Source organism: Trachypithecus francoisi, unplaced genomic scaffold, assembly GCF_009764315.1.
Source record: "Trachypithecus francoisi isolate TF-2019V2 unplaced genomic scaffold, Tfra_2.0 Lachesis_group6, whole genome shotgun sequence".
Lineage (NCBI taxonomy): Eukaryota > Metazoa > Chordata > Mammalia > Primates > Cercopithecidae > Trachypithecus > Trachypithecus francoisi.
The window spans coordinates 48,516,387-48,537,388 of record NW_022681471.1 but is presented as its reverse complement, the minus strand read 5'-3'; the positions used below and the strand labels follow the sequence as shown (position 1 = coordinate 48,537,388).

Below are 21,002 nucleotides of genomic sequence, written 5' to 3'. Positions count from 1 at the left end.
TCTGCTCTGTACAGGATTTCCAATTTACCCCACAGAACAGTTCTGTGAGGAAGACATTTTGAGTTCCTTTTACAGATGACCAACAACAGGCTGACAGAGGCTAAGAAAGGATTCCAGTGTCACACATCAAGTAAGGACAGGAATGAATTACAGCTTTTACCATCATCACAATATCCATGCATTCTCAACAGAGGAGATATTGGCCCCAAGGGGCTGAAAATTGATTCTGGAGGGTAGGAGGATGGTAGACGTTACAATGGTTTGTGGCACTACAATGAACCACACAACACACAAACAGTTTACACTATATCAGTGCTATTAAAATTTCATGTTCTAGGCAGGAAGGAGCTAATGAGGAAAAAAATGAGTGTCTAAAAAGCCTCCTTTGGATCATAATAATGAAAGAAAGTTAAGAAACATTGCCTGTACTCGGAGACTTCTGTGGATGATGAGCCACCAAGGCTTAGGGACTAGTCATTTTACACTCCCTCATGGATGCTCACTCAACAACCCCTCTTGGTGATGATGAGGATAATGATGATGGAAGTGAAATCCTGCCCCTAGGGCCAAGAGACCTGCGAATGGAAACCATGTGAACTGTCTTTTAAGATGGCAGACAGGGGCTCAGTCAGACAACAGGTATTTCTTCTGGGAGAGACGATATTAATGTTTTTAAAACTAATATTAAAACTGTAATCATATCATACTCTAAGTTGTATATCCTTTAACCTTAACCTTCATCCAAGTAACCTATTATGAAATCCATAGTTTAGGTCAGGTTATAGGAAGTTAGGAGAGGTTAGTAATCAGGGGAACTATGTTGTTAATGCCTGCTCAGTAACAGAACCTGGAGTTTCATTAAAGCTTTGTGCCCTGAGGCTGCCAGGAATCTGAGTGCTCTAGTCTCCCCGCACTCATGTTCCAGTCTGCACCACAGATACCAAGATATTGGAGTTTCTATTGTGATGCATTTGTTCAATAAAATATCCCAGCATTTAACATAGTTATACATGAATCCATACCAATATAATCAAAAGTTTGAATAAATAAGAAATGAGTGAGAGGAGGAAAACTGTCTTTTTCAAATAATTCTAAGTGAAATACGTAGCTGTCTGCTCTCCCTGAGGTCAAGCTTAATTCTGCACCCCACTTGCTGAGGGCAGGGCTGATTTCATGACTTCCTTCTAAAGAACAGAGTAGGGAATGAAAAAATAGTTATTAGAAACTTGACAGACACCACTTTAACCAAGTGATGAAACATTATCACCAGTGACTTCATGGAGGCACTATGTAAACCCAGATATGATGTGACAAGAAGGGCACTTCAGCTCTGTGGTATTCTTTCTCAGAACCTATAACACTAGTCTAATCACAAGAAAAACTAAGTCTGCGCTCCTCCAGACAATCAGTCATGAAAATTGCCTGGCAGTTCCTCGCATGGATAGAGTTATCATATGACCCAGCAATTCCATTCCTAGGTACACACCCAAGATCAACACATTTGTCTACATAAAAACTTGTATACAAATGTATGTAGCAACCTTATTTGCAATAGCCCCAAACTGGAAACAACCCAAATGTCCACTAATTGATAAATGTGTCTGAAATGTGATACATTATGATTATTCTTTGCCAATAAAAGGAATGAAGTATGGATATGCCATAATACAGATGAACCTTCAAAACATATGTGAAGTGGAAGAAGATATATGCAAAAGACCAAATATTATATAATTGCATTTACATGAAATTTCTGGAGTAAAGAAATCCACAGAGACACCAAGCATATCTGTGGTTTGAGGCCTGGGGTGGAAGCAAGGATTAATTGCATTCAAGCATGATGAGACTTTTTGGAGTGATGAAAATGTCTAAAACTTAATTATGGTATGGGTGAACAACTCTATACATTTAATAAAATTCATCAAATTATATCCTTTAAATGTGTAAATTATATTGTCTGTAGGTTTAGCTGCAAGAAAGCTGTTAAAAATATGATATTGATCTGGTCTTCTGATATTGATTTGATGTACCTGCTTCATATAAACATGAATGTATACAACTGTTGCTATATTTCAATCTGCCGACTCTTTCCTGTGTTCCTCCAACAGTGACTATCCCCTTTCCCCTCATGCTACCTAGGGTTTTGCTTGTGTGCAAAATTTGATAACTTCTGATCATTTCCACATCCTCCAATTATGGTAGTGGCTTGAGAGTTGATCCATGACAAAGTCCAGCACCTGCCTTGTGTGACTAGATGTCAACATTACTAGTTTCTTCATTCCTCTGCAGCCACATGACTCCACTTGGGGAGCCTAAATGGAACTACCTTTATGGGTGTCAGTACGGCAATACCTAGCAAAGGGTTACATAGGTGTACACCTTTTGCACCAACAATTCTCTTTTAGAAGTTTATCTTCAGGACATAGTGGAAGATGTTGATGAGGATCCAGTGTTAAGGCCTGTCATCCTGACAATTCCCTTCCTTCACTGCAGAGCCTGAATTTAGAGACCAAATGGAACATAAGGCCATAAAGGGGCAGAAGGAAGAGGGAAACGTAATTGTCAGCACACACAGACTCTCTCTCATATGACAATCATGTTCTGTTATCACAATACCAGAATTCTCCTAGGAGGAACACATTCTGCTCAGCAGTACAAATAGCTACAGGAACTGTGCCCAGAACTGTGCTCTTTTGTGGTGCAAAGACTCTGAAAAGATTTAATCCACAGACTGTCAGTAATAGGAGCTATCAGAACACTCTGAATAACATAGAGTTGTAAAACTGACAATATCACATCCATAGGATAGAATTCTAGAAGGTAGCAAAAACAATTATAATAAAAATAATGAAAAAATGATATCTTGCAGACAAGATTAATGATTCACATTATTTTAATGTGTGGAAAAACAGGTATTTTCATACTGTGATATAAGGAATGTAAATGAGTAATAGTACTTTGAAGAGTATTACAGTTCAAAGGGTTTGAAATGACATTTTCAGGAACTTATAAATAAATGCTCACAAAGATATTTGCATCTCTATGAGCATAGGGTTAAGTATATTATTGTTTGCAATAGAAAAAAATAGTAGGGGAACTAAATTTTGTAATTAGGATACCAATTAATTAAATTTTAGGGCATCCACATGATGAGATGATACCCATGTCATTAAAAAAAGACACTAAAATTTTGTTGTAGTTATTTCAAATGTTATCATAAAAATATATTTATACAGAAAGGCAATCACAATAACAGTAAAAGTGGGTTACAGAAATCATAAATGGTCTGATCCCATTTTTGCTTATATAGGCTTCTAGCTATTTAACCACAAGTCTCAACGCATAAATGTTAAAATGATCTTTTAGTTCCTCTCACATACTTCTTTCTCTTTAACATACTAAAAACCTGTACTTCCTGCTTAGAGGCCCTCAGTATCTTTTTTGCCTGTGTATGCCACCTTTTACAACCAGACTTCCAGAAAGTTCTGTCAAGTTTGGGCCACAGTCCCTCCCTTTCATCTTCCAGCTTACACTAGTTCAGGCTGCAGTTCAGGCTTCTGTTACAAGGTGGCAGCAATGCACCTCCATTATCAAACTTCTCTGCAAAGAAGTGTATCCAAAAAAACAAAAAATACTCTACCTCTCTAAAAACTTAGCTTATGAACCTTTATGGAATCATTCAAATGATTCAAATTCTGCCTGAAAAAAACTTAAAAGCGCAAAAGAGGACTGTAAAACAACAACAATAACATACTCTGGGGCATCTATATGATAGTAGAGCCAAGTAGCTCTACTGCCCCTTGATAGTCACTGGCTGGAAGGCATAACGTGGGGCAGGGCCAGCAGGAGGTGACTGACAGAGGAGAGGGGCAGCGGAGTGGGGTCTGGGCTGCTGTGTTCACAGTGTCCTGGAGACTAAGAGGGGTGGGCAAAGGTCTGGAAAGCCTGTACAAGTTGGGGTAATGAAGGATAACCATTCTGCTTTCTGGGAGGGACTCCTTTACACTGAACACCCCAACCTAACCTGCACTGATGAAGTAAGAGATAAATCTATAAATGCGAGGTAGATTTAGGGTCAAGAACAAATAGAAATGCTTTAATATACACATTTCCAATCAGAGGGGATACAATTTAATCCACTGTTTTATTGTGCTGTGCCCTGATGAAAAAGTAAGTTTTTCTTTTCCTATTTTTTTAGATGGAGTCTCGCTCTGTTGCCCAGGCTGGAGTGCAGTGGTGCAATCTTGGCTCACTGCAACCTCCGCCTCTCAGGTTCAAGCAATTCTCCTGCCTCAGCATCCTGAGTAGCAGCTGGGATTACAGGTGTGCGTCACCATGCCCGGCTACTTTTTGTATTTTTAGTAGAGATAGGGTTTTGCCATGTTGGCCAGGCTGGTCTCGAACTCCTGACCTCAAGTGATCCGCCCTCCTCAGCCTCCCAAGGTGCTGGGATTACAGGCGTAAGCCACTGCTTCCTGTAAGTATATTAACATACCAAACAGTCCAGGAGCAACCATCAGGCAAACTCCACACTTTGCTTACCTGGTGTTATCCATCACTGAGATCACCAGGTGATCCCTGTAGCTGGGATTACAGGTGTGAGCCACCGCCCAAAAAGTAAGATTTTTCTTATCATTTGAGAGGCAGCAGCACATGCTAGATAGATGAATTTACTCGGGAACCACACAGCCTGTGTTCAAATCTAAGCCTTGGCACTTGCTAACTCTGTCTTCACTGTACCTCAGTTTCCTTATGTCTAAAGTCAGGCAACAATAGATCCTTCTCATAGGTTGTGGTGAGAATTAAGTAAGTACAGTGGCCTTTTGTATCTGTGGATTCTGCATACATGAATGCATCCAACCTCAGACTGAAATATTCTGAAAAGAAAATAAAAACAATACAATAATAAAATACAAATTTTAAACCAATTTAGTATAACAACTATTATATAGCACTTACATTGTATTAGGTATCATAACTAATCTAGAGATGATTAAAGTATATGGGAGGATGTGCATAGGTTATATGGAAATACCACCCCATTTTATATCAAGGACTTTGTATAGACAATGGAATATTGTATTAAAAATATATATGTATATGTATGTATGTATATGTGTGTGATTATATATACATATATGTATATATACATGTGTGTTTTATATATTATATAATTATTATGTATGTATATATGGTGTGTGTGTGTATATATAATCACACACACACACACAATGGAATATTATTTTGGCCTTTAAAAAGGAGACCCTACTATTTGTGATAGCGTGAATGAAGCTGGGGGACATTATGCTAAGTAAAATAAGCTAGACATAGAAAGAAGAATTACGCATGATTTCACTTACATGTAGAATCTAAAATAGTCAAGCTCATAGAAGCATAGAGCTGTTATTACCAGGAGTGGGGAAGGGGGGAACAGGAGAGATGTTGTTCCAAAGTATAAAATTGAAGCTATGAAGGATAAATAAGCCTAGAGATCTAACGTACAGCATGATGACAATAGTTAATAGTAATATAATGTACATTGTAAATTTGGTAAGAGAGTAGGTTTCAAGTGCATTCACAAAAAAAAAGATAGCTATGTGAATAGATGGATATGTTAATGTGCTTCACTGTAGTAATCATTTCTATCACTTTCTCTTTCCTCTCTCTCTCTCCATATATATATATTTCATTTTATAAATACTTATCTTTACTTTTTGAAACGTTATAATCAAGAAAACCACTGAGGTAATAATATTAAGATTAAATTGTACATGGTTTGACAAAAACATGTACACATACACCTACTGTTTTTGGAACATGTACAAAACATATTGCTCATGGGAGAAGAAGCAGTTTGAAATAAATGCCTAGACACAGTAGGTGTGGGTGTACTTGTATGTGTGTGTGTGTCTATGGTTGAAACACAACATTGTGTGTGTTTGTGTATTTAGGGCTCAAACTCTATCACGCCAAACACACACTCCCAGGTACAGCTTTCTCTCCATCTGAGAGAGGGACTGGGCTTCCTATCTTGGGGCTTAGAGATCCCAGATAGTGATGAATACACAAGATTACTGATAATGTGTGGAAAATTCCAGAAGCTCTGGCTGATAACCATCAAGCCTAGGTCCCTACTCCCTCCTACCACTCTTGCTGAGTCACCATCTGAGAATTCTAGAGCTGCAATTATTGGCAAAGGGGCTCTATCACCATTTTGGTTTTCCTTTCTTAAAAATTAAAGCTCCTAATTTTTTAGATGACCAAACAGATGTTATTCTTTAGAGTCATTCATGAAACAGTTTGGAGAATATGTTGCCAATTCTTTTTGGAAAATTCCTATGTATATTAAAAGGCTAAGCATAAGCTTCATTTTATGTCCACTCCATATATTTTGTTCATTGCCATCTCCTTTACTCACTCTGTCTCTCATCAGGGGTTGGCTGACATGTCTTCACTCCAGAGATGGACCCTTCCAGACAGCAGGCCATTCAAGACCCCAAGAACTCCACTCCTGTACAGACTTCCCAGACCTTCTCCCACTCCCTCTCTGTCATCTCATCTCCAGGACTCTGGATGTAGCAGCTCAGACCAGTATTGCTGAATCATGCTCTGAGCTCAGAGGAGGCTGTTGCATAGCAACAGTGGCTCAGAGACAAATACAGTCTCTGGAAGGAGGAGCACTACCAGGTAATGCTGGCACTATTAAGAAAGTGGATAGGCCGGGCGCGGTGGCTCAAGCCTGTAATCCCAGCACTTTGGGAGGCCGAGACGGGTGGATCACGAGGTCAGGAGATCGAGACCATCCTGGCTAACACCGTGAAACCCCGTCTCTACTAAAAAATACAAAAACTAGCCGGGCGAGTGGCGGGCGCCTGTAGTCTCAGCTACTCGGGAGGCTGAGGCAGGAGAATGGCGTAAACCCGGAGGCGGAGCTTGCAGTGAGCTGAGATCCGGCCACTGCACTCCAGCCTGGGCGAATAGAGCGAGACTCCGTCTCAAAAAAAAAAAGAAAGTGGATAAAGATAATCATATCTTCAAAACATCCTCAAAACCAACCCACCTTCTCTCCCTGCCAGAGACACCTCCTACCATGGACCCAGCCTACATTTTCTAGCCCTGTGTGCAAGCACTCTGTGCTCTGAGCAAACGGCACCATTGGCTGAGCCTTCCATTTTCCAGTGACCCCAGGGTCTGTCTCATTAACGTGAATAGGGTTATATTTGCAGAGTTTGTTTTCTGCACACACAGGATAGCAGTCCGTCTTCAGGACCGCCCTATAAAAGGAGTGGTGTCAGTTTCCTTTTTTGAGATGAGGAAACTGTGTCTCCAAGATGGTGAGAACCAAGTCTGCCTTTCCTTTGAAAAGGCAGCTTGCAGTAATTCATGAGAGCACAGAGCTGAGAATCAGCAGGCCTGTGCTCTACCTCCAGCTCATGAAAGCATGTAAAAGTGCTCTAACATCTCAGGCCAGCATCTCACTTAGCCAGAGTTGATGGTCCTCATGTACCACTGTATGGTTCCTGCTTAGAAGACCCTGTTGCCCACCTAGTTATCTCTCCTGCCCTTCTCTCAGCTGAAGCAGGCTGTTCTGTCTCTGTCAGCAGGGTCTTTAAAGTTGCTCTGAGGATGCAATCTTCCCCCACCCTCACCCCACCACCCAGCCTTCTGAGGACAACACTAATGCTGTCCTTACAGTGTCAGAAGTCAGTTTCCAAGGCACACAAACATGGCAGGGACATCCCCTCACAGGAAATTCAGGTGCCTCTTAGGAGGGTAAGTGTGCCACCCCCCTTATTATTAGACATCACGTGCATGCCGGACTAACCTGACTTAGGGCTATGGTTTTCAATCCTCTCTTAAATCAGGATCCTCCTCTCAGGGCTTCTCTAACAGCTGACACCTTCCTAGCATTCCTCCCCATTCCTACTTCCCAGAAAGCACACACCAACACCATCAGAGCCACAAACAGAGTACAAATCTTAGTCCACAGAAAATAATTCAGGGAGTGAAGGAAGTAGAGACAGCCCCAGGAACCCACACTGGTTCCTGGGGCTTCCATCTCCAGCTGATGGCATCTTGTGAAGAATAGAGCATCATCAGTCACTTGCCATTTCGTCATCTCATTCATGACATTTGGCAATCATTAAGAAGTCAGGAAACAACAGGTGTTGGAGAGGATGTGGAGAAATAGGAACACTTTTACACTGTTGGTGGGATTGTAAACTAGTTCAACCATATGGAAAACAGTATGACAATTCCTCAAGGATCTAGAACTAGATGTACCATATGACACAGCCATCCCACTACTGGGTATATACCAAAGGATTATAAATTACTCTACTACAAAGACACATACACACGTATGTTTATTGCGGCACTATTCACAATAGCAAAGACTTGGAATCAACCAAATGTCCATCTGTGACAGACTGGATTAAGAAAATGTGGCACATATACACCATGGAATACTATGCAGCCATAAAAAAGGATGAGTTTGCATCCTTTGTAGGGACATGGATGCAGCTGGAAACCATCATTCTTAGCAAACTATCACAAGAAGAGAAAACCAAACACCGCATGTTCTCACTCATAGGTGGGAACTGAACAATGAGATCACTTGGACTCGGGAAGGGGAACATCACACACTGGGGCCTATCATGGGGAGGGGGGAGGAGGGAGGAGATTGCATTGGGGAGTTATACATGATATAAATGATGAATTGATGGGTGCTGACGAGTTGATGGGTGCAGCACACCAACATGGCATAAGTATACATATGTAACAACCTGCACATTATGCACATGTACCCTAGAACTTAAAGTATATAAAAAAAAAAAAAACAAGTAAAAAAAAAAAAAATCAATTTTGCAGAGGCATCTAGTAGATTCAGGAGTGGGGATGTAACTCTTACTCTCCTCAAAGGATAACACAGTCTCCTTTTAGAGATGATGACCGTCTAGGACTTAAACACTTGTAGTTTCTTGTGTTGTCAGGGTTATGCTCTTGTGAGTACTCACTCAACAACCTCTCTCTCTTTGAAAGAGCTGATCATGCAGATGAAATCCCAGTGCAAGGTCCTATAGGTGGTAATGGGTCTGGTATGAGGGTCAAAGGCTTATGACTCCTTCCTCCTCTTCATCTGCACTCTCTCTTCATTTGAGATTCAATAGAAACTGCTTTTCCAAACCAATGTAGCAGATCAAAAAATAAAGGGGCAGAGAATGACAGGGGATTGGTTTGACGATCTTCTCACCTTACCCTAATACCTCAGCAAACCATCCTGCAACACAGAAATGGCCCCAAAGCTTCATGTATAATATAAGTGTGAGCAAATGCTCCATCTTCCTGCTCTCCTTCCAGGTGGTCTCTGTGGCAGTTATGCTGCTTGGTTTAGATAATAGTCATCACTTCTCTAGGAGGGAGAAAAAAGTTGGGCCTGGATGACCACTCGTTGAAGTTCTACTAGGTGCCATCTGCTCTGTATGGGATTTATCATTTACCCCACCGAAAACTTGTCTAAGAAAGGCATTGTGAGTCCCGTTTTACAGATGAGCAAGGGCAAAGTAGAATGGCAAAGGATTTGATCACCACAGAAACTTACAGAGCCTGGGATAGTAGCTGGCAGCCTGGGCACCTTAAGTGCTGGTGGCAGATCTTTAGCAAATGTATCTGGACACACACTGTTGAGGAAGTTAATGTCTGTCCTCCCTGTGTTTACCCTCCTTGCATTTCCAGCAAGGAACCAGGCTTGGTATTCCTTCCCCTTGCCTTAGGGGAGGTTTATGGCACGGTTGGGAGCCAAAGATGTCTGAATCCAGTTTTTTCCATTCTTTAGGAAACTTAAACTTCAGGGAAATATTGGACTGCTTGTTATCTGGTAGGAAGAGGAGGTCCTCTGAGGACATAAAGAAGGAGAGGACCAGAGATTTATCTCAAATAGGGATGAGGCCAGAGATCTACTTGTCCCTCCAGGAGTAAGGATCTGAGCACTGCTCCATATCAACCCTTGGGTTTGATCAGTATATGGTCCATTGAAATTGGGCATCCCGCCATGACACCTATTTTTCTCTTTGGATAAAAGGATAGATGGAACAGGGTCAGGGAGTCCTTAAGGCACCAAGCCAATTAGGCACATGGTCAGCTCAGCACTGAGCAGGAGGGACCCATGATTGATGATGGCAGGGACCTCTCAGGCTGTTAACTAGAGTATAAATTCCCACAAGTGGGACTGCTTCCTCAAAAAGCCATGAATATTAAACATTCGTCTAATTCACCTTAAAATCTCTTTACTAATTTGTCACAATGAAATATAAGATATGAACACTCATTTTTCAAGATCTGTACAAATAATGGGTTTCACTACATTATTAATATTTGCTAATGTGATATACTTTTATTAGAATGTTATTTTTCATTTTCCATATTTTATTTTCCTATAACTGCATATTTCACATTTAAATTACCAAATGCAAGATAATGATCCCACTTTATGTCTCAAATATGTTCCGGAATAATTATGGTGTTTGAAAAGAAAACTCAGTCAGTGAGTTGGTGTTTATGTTATATCCTCATTAAATGGAAAATGTGGGGCCACGAAAACTCCTTACATGGCCTAGGGAGGACAAATTGGTACAACCTCTTTGCAGAGACATTTGGCAACATCTCTGAGAGAAGAAGCAAGGCACCTGTCACCCACTGTACTCTTAGGTCTAGATAGCACATACGTAAGATGGCCAAGATAGCATGGCTAGTCATATTTAAAGGAATCTCAAATCACCTTATTAGATATAGCTAAGTAACACTATTTTCAGAGAATAAAAATTTTCAAAAGAGCACTTACTCCATGATGTCATTTATATATTTATAGCTAAAAGCATGTAGTTGTATATTTTGCATGATTCCCTCATACTCTGTGGAGAAATCATCATATTCCCATTCTGAAGTTGACTATGTAAACTTGCTGATGTAAAATCAATTTTGCAGATTCATCTAGTAAGGAATAGGAATGGCATTCTAACTCTTACCCTTCCCAAAGGACACCTAGGTATCTTCTTTATAGATCATAACCTTCTAGGACTTAAACACTTGTAATTTTACATGTTTTTAGTACTGTGCCTTGTGGGTACTCACTCAACAACCTCTCTCTCTTTGAAGAAGCTGACAGTGCAGATGAAATCCCAGTGCAGGGTCCTGTAGGTGCTAATGGGTCTGGAATGAAGGTCAAGGGCTTGTGAGTCCTGCCTCCTCTTCATCTGCACTCACTCTTCATTTGGGGGCTCAATAGAAACTGCTTTTCCAATATCAATCTAGAAGATTAAACAAGGGGGCAGAAAATGACAGGGGATTAAAGGAAATGTTTTAATTATTTCTTTCCCTTTTCCCTGATCCCTCAGCAAAGTCCTCCTGCAACACAGGAATAGTTCCCAAAGCTTTATTCATAATGCAAGTGTGAGTAGGTTTAACTTCTTACTGCTTGGTATATTTCCAGGTAGGCTCTATGGCAATTGTGCTGTTTGGCTTAGGTAACAGTTATCACTTCTCTAGGAGGGAGGTGAAAAGTGGGTCAGTATGAACATTTGTTGATGTCCTACTAGGTGACATCTATGCTGTACAGGATTTCTTATTTACACCATAGACTAGTCATGTAAGGAAGATATAGTGAGTCTCCTTTTACAGATGACTAAGGGCAAGCTGACAGAGGGTAAGAAAGGATTTCAGCATCACACATCAAGTAATGGGCAGAAATCTGGTCCAGCCTTTGCTGTCATCACAGTATTTCATGCATTGCCAACAGAGGTGACATCATGCCCAAGGGGCTGAAAATTGGTTCTTGATGCTAAGGAGGATGGTAGACATTACAATGGTTTGTGGTCCTGCAAAGTACCACAGTACATAAACAGTTACCACTTTACGTGTAGTATTAATATTTTACATTCTTGGCAGAAAGGATGTGTGAGGAAGAACATGTCTAAAAGTCCTCCAAAAAAGGGACAAGAATGAAAGAAGGTGAGAGAAACACTGCTTATGCCCAGTGACTTCTTATGTAGATGATTGGCCACCAGGGCTTTGGAACTGATCATTTTACTCTCCTCCCCGGATGCTCACTCAGCAACCCCTCCTGGTGATGATGATGATGGTGGCGATGGTGATGGTTGAAATGAAATCTTCTCTCTCTCTGGGCACAGGAGACCTTGATATGTGGACCATACGAATTGACTGGTTCTTAAGGTGACAGACAGGCAGGGGCTCAGTCAGAACGACACGTTTCCTCTGGAACAGATGACCTGGAGGGTAGAAAATTAATGTTGACAAAACCAGTATGAGCAAGAAATGCTCTAATTTGCATGTCTTTTCATCTTAACATTTATTCAAGTAGCCTATTATTTAATGTATAATTTAGATTAAATTATGGAAATTTAGGAACAGTTATGTAAATCAGACAAATTGCTTTGTAATGCCTGCTCAGTAATAGAAACTGGAATTTCATTAAGGCATTGTGTCCTGAAGTCACCAGGAATTTGAATGCTCTAATTTCTCTCAGTGCTCACATGCAATACTGCCCAGGGTATTGCTTAATTTTTTATATAATGAACTATATGACTTTAAAACTAAATACTAAATATATGATATATAATATCAAATTATTAAATATTTATCTAAATATAATATTAATATATCAAATATATTAAAATTGCATTATAAAATTATAATATTAAATTAGATTATAATATTAAATTATATGAGTCTATTATCATAACATATGAAGCATTCCTAGTAATCAGTAAGGAGAAATGGCCTAGTGATGTTGTGGTAAGTATAATCTAAGTATGCACCCAGTGATTCTTGTTTCTTGTTATTTACTCCTTTGTATAATCTGTCTCATTGTGTGTGAGCTGGAGTTAGTGACTTGCTTCTAGTTGGTATCCACAGTGGTATAGTTTGAATGTGTCTTCCAAAGTTCATTTGTTGGAAACCTGATTCCCAATATAAAGGTGTTGGAAGATGGGACCTTTAAGATATCTAGGGTCATGGTGATTCTGCACCCAGAAACAGATTAATGCCATTACTGTGGGAGTAGGTTCTTCATAAAAGGACAAGTTTGTTCCCCCTCTTGCTGTCTCTCCTCCTCTCTTTGCCCTTCTGCCACGGGATGATATAATAAAAAGCCCTCACCAGATGCCAGCCCCTCGATCTTGGACTTCCCAACCTCCAGAACTGTGAGCCAATAAGTTTCAGTTCATTACAAATTACACAGGCTGTGACATTGTTCTAGCAGCACAAAAATGGATTAGGAAAATGTGTACTGAAGAAGTGGGGTTTTGAAACAACAAATAACTGAAAATGTGAAAGTGGCTTTGGAACTGGGTAATAGCGGCTAGAAGAGTTCGGAGGAGCCAGCTAGCAAAAGCCTACATTGCCATGAACAGAGTATTAAGGGCAATTCTGGTGAGGCCTCAGAAGAAGAGTATGGCTGTAAGAAAAGTCTGAATCTTCTTAGAGATTACCTAAGTGACTATGATCAGAACATTGGTAGAAATATGGACAGTAAAGACCATTCTCACCAGGTCTTGGATGAAAATTAGGAATATATTATTGGAAACTGGCACAGAGGCAATTCTCATTATAAATTGACAAAGAACTTGACTGTATTGTTTTGATGCCCAAGGGCTTTATGGAAGGCAGAATTTAAGAGTGATGAACTAAAGTATCTGGCAGAAGAAATTTCTAAGCAAAGTATTGGAGGAACTGTGTGGCATCTATAACTGCATACAGTAAGATGTAAGAAAAGAGAAATGATTTAAAGACAGAATTTATAATTTATAATTAAAAAGGAATCAGAGGGCCAGGCATGGTGGCTCATGCCTGTAATCCCAGCACTTTGGGAGGCTGAGGCAGGGGATCACCTGAGGTCAGAAGTTCAAGACCAGCCTGGTCAACACAGTGAAACCCCATCTCTACTAAATATATAAAAATTAGCCAGGCATGGTGGCAGGCGCCTGTAATCCCAGCTACTCGGGAGGCTGAGGCAGGAGAATTGCTTGAACACAGGAGGCAGAGGTTGCAGTGAGCCGAGATCGCGCCATTGTGCTCCAGCCTGGGCAACAAGAACGAAACTTCACCTCGAAAAAAAAGGTGGGGGGGAATCAGAACATAAACATTTGGAAAATTCACATTCATGTCATATAAAGAATAAAAAAGCATGCAAGGGTAGAGCCAAGCAACTCTCTGATAATGGGATTAGCATGGATAGAAGGAAGCCAGGTGCTGTTCATTAGGACAATGCATTGGAGAAAGACTCTGAAGACATTTCAGAGATATTCAAAGTTGCCCCTTTCCTACAAGTCCAGAGATCTAGGAGGGCAGAATGATTTCAAGGGACAGGCCTGGGGTGTCCATCACGGGCTCACTGCTCAGAACCATCTTGGGACTCTGATCCCTGCATTCTAGTACAGTGCTGCCTGGCAGCCCCAGCTGTATCTCAAGTGGACCTAGGTATGCTTGGGCTGCTCCTGTGAAGGGTGCAAATTGTAAGCATTGCTGGTTCCCACATGGTGCTAATTCTGCAAGTGAGCAGAATGCAAGAGCTATGGGGGCACTGCTTCCTTCACCTAGATTTTAAAGGATGTATCAGACATCCCTGTGATCCAGGCAGAAACCTGCTGCAGGGGCAGAGGCACTATAGAGTTCTCACCAGGGTAATGCCTAGCTGAGCCACAGGCATAGGGTTGCCACTGAGACCATGAACCTCTAAATCCATCAGCGTGCAGCCCCAGCCTGGAAGAGCTGCAGGCAGGAGACCCTAACCCATGAGAGCTGCTACAAGGGCACAACCCAGCAAAGCCATAGGGGTGGGGCTTCCTGAGGCCTTGGAGCTTAATCCATACCCCAGTGTGCTCAGAAGGTGGGACATGGAGTCAAGAAAGATTATACTCCAGCTTTGAGATTTAACGTTGTTTGCCCTGTTCAGTTTTGCACTTACTTGGGACCCATTACTCCTCTTTTCTTGCCTATTTTTCCCTTTTGGAATTAGAATATCTATCCTATGCCTGTCTCACTGTTGTATTTTGGAAGTAGATAACTTGTTTTGATTTTATAGCCTCACAGTTTGAGGGAATTTGCCTCAGAATATATCATGCCTTGAGTCTCATCCATATTTGATTGGTAAAGACATTGGGGCTACTGGCATGGAGTCAGAATATTTTGCATGTGAGAAGGACATGAATTTTATGAGCCGGGGGCAGAATGCTGCAGTATGAATGCGTCCAGTAAAGTTTATGTATTGAAAGCTTGATTCCCAGTGTGTGTTGGTCTATCCAAGTACTTCTTCCCTAAATTTCTTTGTCACCAATTTTCCAATCATGTCCTTTCCAAGTTCCTGATCATGCAGCCAAACTATTGTCCACAGTCCATGAATCAGTATATATAGAAATGGCAGGTCCAGCCATTTGTCCAAGCGAAGTGATCAACCAGGTACACTGTACACTGCTCAAAGTTCTGCCCACTGGGAGAGTTTCCATTCACCATTGTCCTTCAGGGACATCCCAGAAAGGGGATGTAGTGTTAGTTGTCCACTTCTGAGTAGTGCCTGCATATCATGCAGAATCATCTGTAAACAAAACAAACTTCTCTTTCTCTGTCAACTGATCATAGGGAACTTAGATTATAGGTGCAGGCTGGGAGAAAGAAAGGAGTGTAGCAAAAATGAGGGCCATGGGCATTTGAGCTGCTTCCTCATGTAACTTACTTATGCCTTCTGTGCCTGCTTGAGCTCAATTTCATATATACTACTTACCTTTGTTGATGGAGTGAGTGCTATTGTACATACCCAACTTTATGGCTATGTGGATCGGATAACACACAGGTCATGGTGGGCAGCTCAGGTCACGTGAAAACTTGGTTGTTTCCAGTCTCTACTAAGGCCCATTAGCAGGCCAAGAGCTGTTTCTCAAAAGAACTGTAGTTATCTAGGAAAGATGGCAGGGCCTGTGTTGCCATTCACCTATGGGGGCCTGCCAAAGGTTCCCAAGAGCATCCCTATCTGTCACTGACAACTCAAGCACCATTGGATCTGCTTGATCATATGGCCCAAGTGGCACAGCAGCTTGCATAGCAGCCTGGACCTGTTGCTGAGCCCTCTCTTGTTCTAGGCCCTACTCAACACTAGCAGCTTTTTGTGTTACTCAGTAAATGGGTCAGAGTTACACACCCATATGAAGAGTATGCTGCCTCCAAAATCCAAAGAAGCCCACCAGATGGTGTACCTCTTTTTTGGTTGTAGGAGAGGCCAGGTGCAAGTATTTATCCTTCACCTTAGAAGGGATATCTCAAATGCTCCACACCTTTGAGCTTCTAGAAACTTGACTGAGGTTGGATATGCCACCTTTTACCTCTGAGGAGAGGAGAAAACTAACAGCCATATAATAGTCTATTATATTCTTTAAACTAGTAGGTTAAAACAAAAACTGATAAAAATAATTACTTACAAGGGAACAGAGTAGCAGCCCAGGATGGAAGCTGATCATGTATATTCTGTTAAAAATATAATACCTATTTACTGCTCTGATGCACTGAAAAAGTTAAGAAACAATGGCCAATCCAGTAGCAATGAGTAACTCTAGTACCCAGATTGAGTCCTCTAAAAATATTACCTACAAGGAAAAATGGCTGAATCCAAGTCTGTGGTCAAGCTGTACCAGATGAGTCTGGACTGAATGATCACACCAGCGAACATGTCAAAAAGACTCAGAAGCCAACCTGATAGGACTTCCACAGACCAAATAAGAACAATTTAAGCATCAAAAACATTAGTGCCCACAGTGAGTTAAAACACATCACATACAGAAACATCTCTGAGTCGTGATGACACTTTAAAAGAAAAAACTCAAACAAAACCAACTCACTGCTCATCTGTGGAGGATCCTACAGAAACAATACTTATTCTTAAAACTGGAAATACTGCAAAATGATTAAATATTTGTCCTTCCTTTCCTGTGTGTGCCATACCTCAGTTAAGCCTAATAGTTGGCGGGGGTTGAAGCGGGGGAGTTTCTCTTATAGAAATGTCCAGCTAATAAATGCAGAAGAAATTGTACTATCTAAACACCATCATTGTAGAATTTTTAATGAAATGCAGATCTTGGTAAAGATCAGAGATTGTAAAAAATCATGAGGTAAAAAGCAGATGGGACATTTCACAATGGATGGATCAGTCTAACAACACCTGAGCCCAGTGCTCAATCTTAATGTCAAGGTAGGAGTGACAATCAGACACAATGAGGCTCTTTGTATGCCTATGAATTGAATGCTTGTGTCCTCCCAGAACTCATATGTGGAAACCGTAATCTCCAATGTGACAGCATTTAAAAATAGGACTTTTGGGAAATAATTAGGTCATCAAAGTGGAGCCCTCATTATGAGATTAGTGTCTTTATAAGAAGAGACACAGAGAGCTTGCTTGCTCTCTGCATGCACACACCAAGGAAAGGCACGTGAGGACATAACCAGGAAGAGGATTCTCACCAGGAACCCAACCATACTGGCATCCTGATTAGACTTCTAGCTTCCAGACTCATGAGAAGTAAATGCTTGTTATTCAAGCCACCTAGTCTGTGGTAATTTGGTAAAGCAGCCTGAACTAAGACTTGGTGTAAGGATATAGGATATGTAACACATCTGAGGTACTCTTGCCAAAAAAATCCTGAACTGGATGAAGCCTCTAACTCTACTAATTTACAGGAAATAGGAGGGGCCAGAGCAATGTAAGTAACAGCACAATGGGGATACAATCAGCAAAATTGAGAATGTAAACTCCACAAACCAAAGATCCAGTGTAATAAGCAAATATAGGTTGAATATCATTAATCTGAAAATCCAAAATCCGAAATGCTCCAATGAGCATTTCCTTTGAGCATCATGTCAATGATCAAAAAATTTCAGATATTGGAGCCTTTCGGATTTGCAGATTAGGGATACTGAACATGTAAATTGAAAAGCAAAAACAAAGAGAGAAAAGAGATTTAAAACTCCAGAGAGTTAATGAGAAATTAAAGTATAATTAAAACCCATAATGAGATACCACCACACTTACACCAGAAAAAGAAAATTGAAAAGATGGAAAACACCAAGTGTTGGTGAGGATATGGAAGCTGTGTAATTTTCACAGCACTGGTGAAAATACAAATTCAACAACTACTTTGAAAAAGTGCTGGCAGTATTGACTGAGCTGATCATACACACATCCTACAACTCAGAAATTTCATTCTTAGGTCTGGGGAAGGTACACACCCAAAAGAAAGAAAAATAAATGTTTATCCAAAGATACGTCCAAGACATTCATAACGCTGTTATTCATAATGTCAAAAACTAGAAAAAATCCACATAGCAGATATGCTTACTGTGAAATATCCACTAGATGTAACAATATCCACCAATGATGATGAATGATCTACTACTATAGACAACAATAAATGTAAATCTCACATACAGTATGTTGACTGAAGGAAGAAAGTTAGAAAAGAGAACATGATGTATGATTCTAGGAATTTTTCTTCTAATTTCCCATTACAGTTTAGGCTACATAAAAAATTCAACACCCTATTTTTTCTTATTTGAAGGTACTTAGTGTTCCCATATATTGTCCGCAGGTTAACCTCAGAGAAGCACATATCCACTGAGCCCCTAAAAAGTGAAGCACTACAGATGTGAACGTGGCTAATGCTGTTGATATGGTTTGGCTGTGTCCCCATCTAAATCTCAACTCGAATTGTATCTCCCGGAATTCCCACATGTTGAGGGAGGGACCCAGGGGGAGGTAACTGAATCATGGGGGCCAGTCTTTCCCATGCTATTCTTGTGCTAGTTAATGAGTCTCACGAGATCTGATGGGTTTATCAGGGGTTTCCGCTTTTGCTTCTTCCTCATTTTCTCTTGCTGCCGCCAGGTAAGAAGGGCCTTTTGCCTCCCGCCATAATTCTGAGGCCTCCCTAGCCATGTGGAACTGTAAGTCCAATTAAACCCTTTTTTCCCAGTTTTGAGTATGTCTTTATTGGCAATGTAAAAATGAACTAATACAGTAAATTGGTACCAGTAGAATGGGGTGTTGCTGAAAAGATACCCAAAAATGTGGAAGCAACTTTGGAACTGGGTAACAGGCAGAGGGTAGAACAGTTTGGAAGGCTCAGAAGAAGACAGGAAAATGTGGGAAAGTCTTGAAGCTCCTAGAGACTTGTTGAATGACTTTGCCCAAAATGCTGATAGCAATATGGACAATAAGATCCAGGCTGAGGTGGTCTCAGATGGAGATGAGGAACTTGTTGGGAACTGGAGTAAAGGTGACTCTTGCTATGTTTTGCAAAGAGACTGGCAGCATTTTGCCTCTGCCCTAGAGATTTGGGGAAGTTGGAACTTGAGAAAGATGATTTAGGGTATCTGGCAGAAGAAATTTCTAAGCAGCAAAGCATTCAAGAGGTGACTTGGGTTCTACTAAAGGCATTCAGTTTTATAACGGAAGCACAGCATAAAAGTTTGGAAAATTTGCAGCCTGACTATGTGATAGAGAAGAAAAATCCATTTTCTGGGGAGAAATTCAAGCTGGCTGCAGATATTTGCATATGTAGCAAGGAGCCTAATGTTAATCCCCAAGACCATGGGGAAAATATCTTTAGGCCATGTCAGAGACCTTCACAGCAGCCCCTCCCATCACAGGCCTGGAGGCCCAGGAGGAAAAAGTGGTTTCCTGGGCTGGGCCTAGGGTCCCTATGCTGTGTGTAGCCTAGGGACTTGGTGCCCTGTGTCCTGGCTGTGGCTGAAAGGAGCCAACATACAGCCCAGGCTGTGGCTTCAGACGGGGGAAGCCCCAAGCCTTGGCAGCTTCCACGTGGTGTTGAGCTTGCAGGTGCACAGAAGTCAAGAACTGCAGTTTGGGAACCTCCATCTAGATTTCAGAAGATGTATGGAAACTCCTGCATGCCCAGGCAAAAATTTGCTACAGGGGCGGGGCGCTCATGGAGAATCTCTGCTAGGGCAGTGAAGAAGAAAAATGTGTGATTGGAGCCCCCACACAGAGTCCCTACTGGGGCACTGCCTAGTGGAGCTGTGAGAAGAGAGTCACTGTCTTCCAGACCCCAGAATGGTAGATCCACTGACAGTTTGCACCATATGCCTAGAAAAGTCACTGACACTCAACACCAGCCCGCATGAAAGCAGCCAGGAGGGAGGCTGTACCCTGCAAAGCCACAGGGGTGGAGTTGTCCAAGATCATGGGAACCCACCTTTTGCATCAGTGTGAACTGGATGCGAGACCTGGAGTCAAAGGAGATCACTTTGGAGCCCTAAAATTTGACTGTCCTGCTGAATTTTGGACTTGCATGGGCCCTGTAACCCCTTTGTTTTGGCCAGTTTCTCCCATTTGGAATGGCTGCATTTATCCAATACCTCTATCCCCATTCTACCTAGGAAGTAACTAGCTTGCTTTTGATTTTACAGGCTCATAGGTGGAAGGGACTTGCCTTGTCTCAGATGAGACTTTGGACTGTGGACTTTTGGGTTAATACTGAAATCAGTTAAGACTCTGGGTGACTCTTGGGAAGGCATGATTGGTTTTGAAATGTGAGGACATGAGATTTGGAGGGGCTAGGGGCAGAATGATATGGTTTGGCTGTGTCCCCATCTAAACCTCAACTTGAATTGTATCTCCCGGAATTCCCACATGTTGTGGGAGGGACCCAGGGGGACGTAACTGAATCATGGAGGCCAGTCTTTCTCATGCTATTCTTGTGATAGTTAATGAGACTCACGAGATCTGATGGGATTATCAGGAGTTTCCACTTTTGCTTCTTCCTCATTTTCTCTTGCTGCCACCATATAAGAGCCTTTCACCTCCCACCACGATTCTGAGGCCTCCCCAGCCATGTGGAACTGTAAGTCCAATTAAACCTTTTTTTTGTTCCTAGTTTTGGGTATGTCTTTATCAGGAGCATGGAAACAAACTAATACAGCTGTGT

The 21,002-nt window shown here is 41.3% G+C and overlaps 1 protein-coding gene across 1 annotated transcript in view; it reads right to left on the bottom strand.

Moving 5' to 3' along the window:
* LOC117077919 (ras-related protein Rab-40A-like) overlaps positions 1–21,002 on the bottom strand; it is a 214,764-nt gene that overhangs the window by 95,388 nt on the left and 98,374 nt on the right. Inside the window, exons 3-4 of the mRNA XM_033201477.1 lie at positions 12,106–12,284; positions 11,131–11,306 (exon numbers count right to left, since the gene is read on the bottom strand). The gene's annotated coding sequence lies outside the window, so the exon portion shown is untranslated. The remainder of the gene's footprint in view (positions 1–11,130; positions 11,307–12,105; positions 12,285–21,002) is intronic.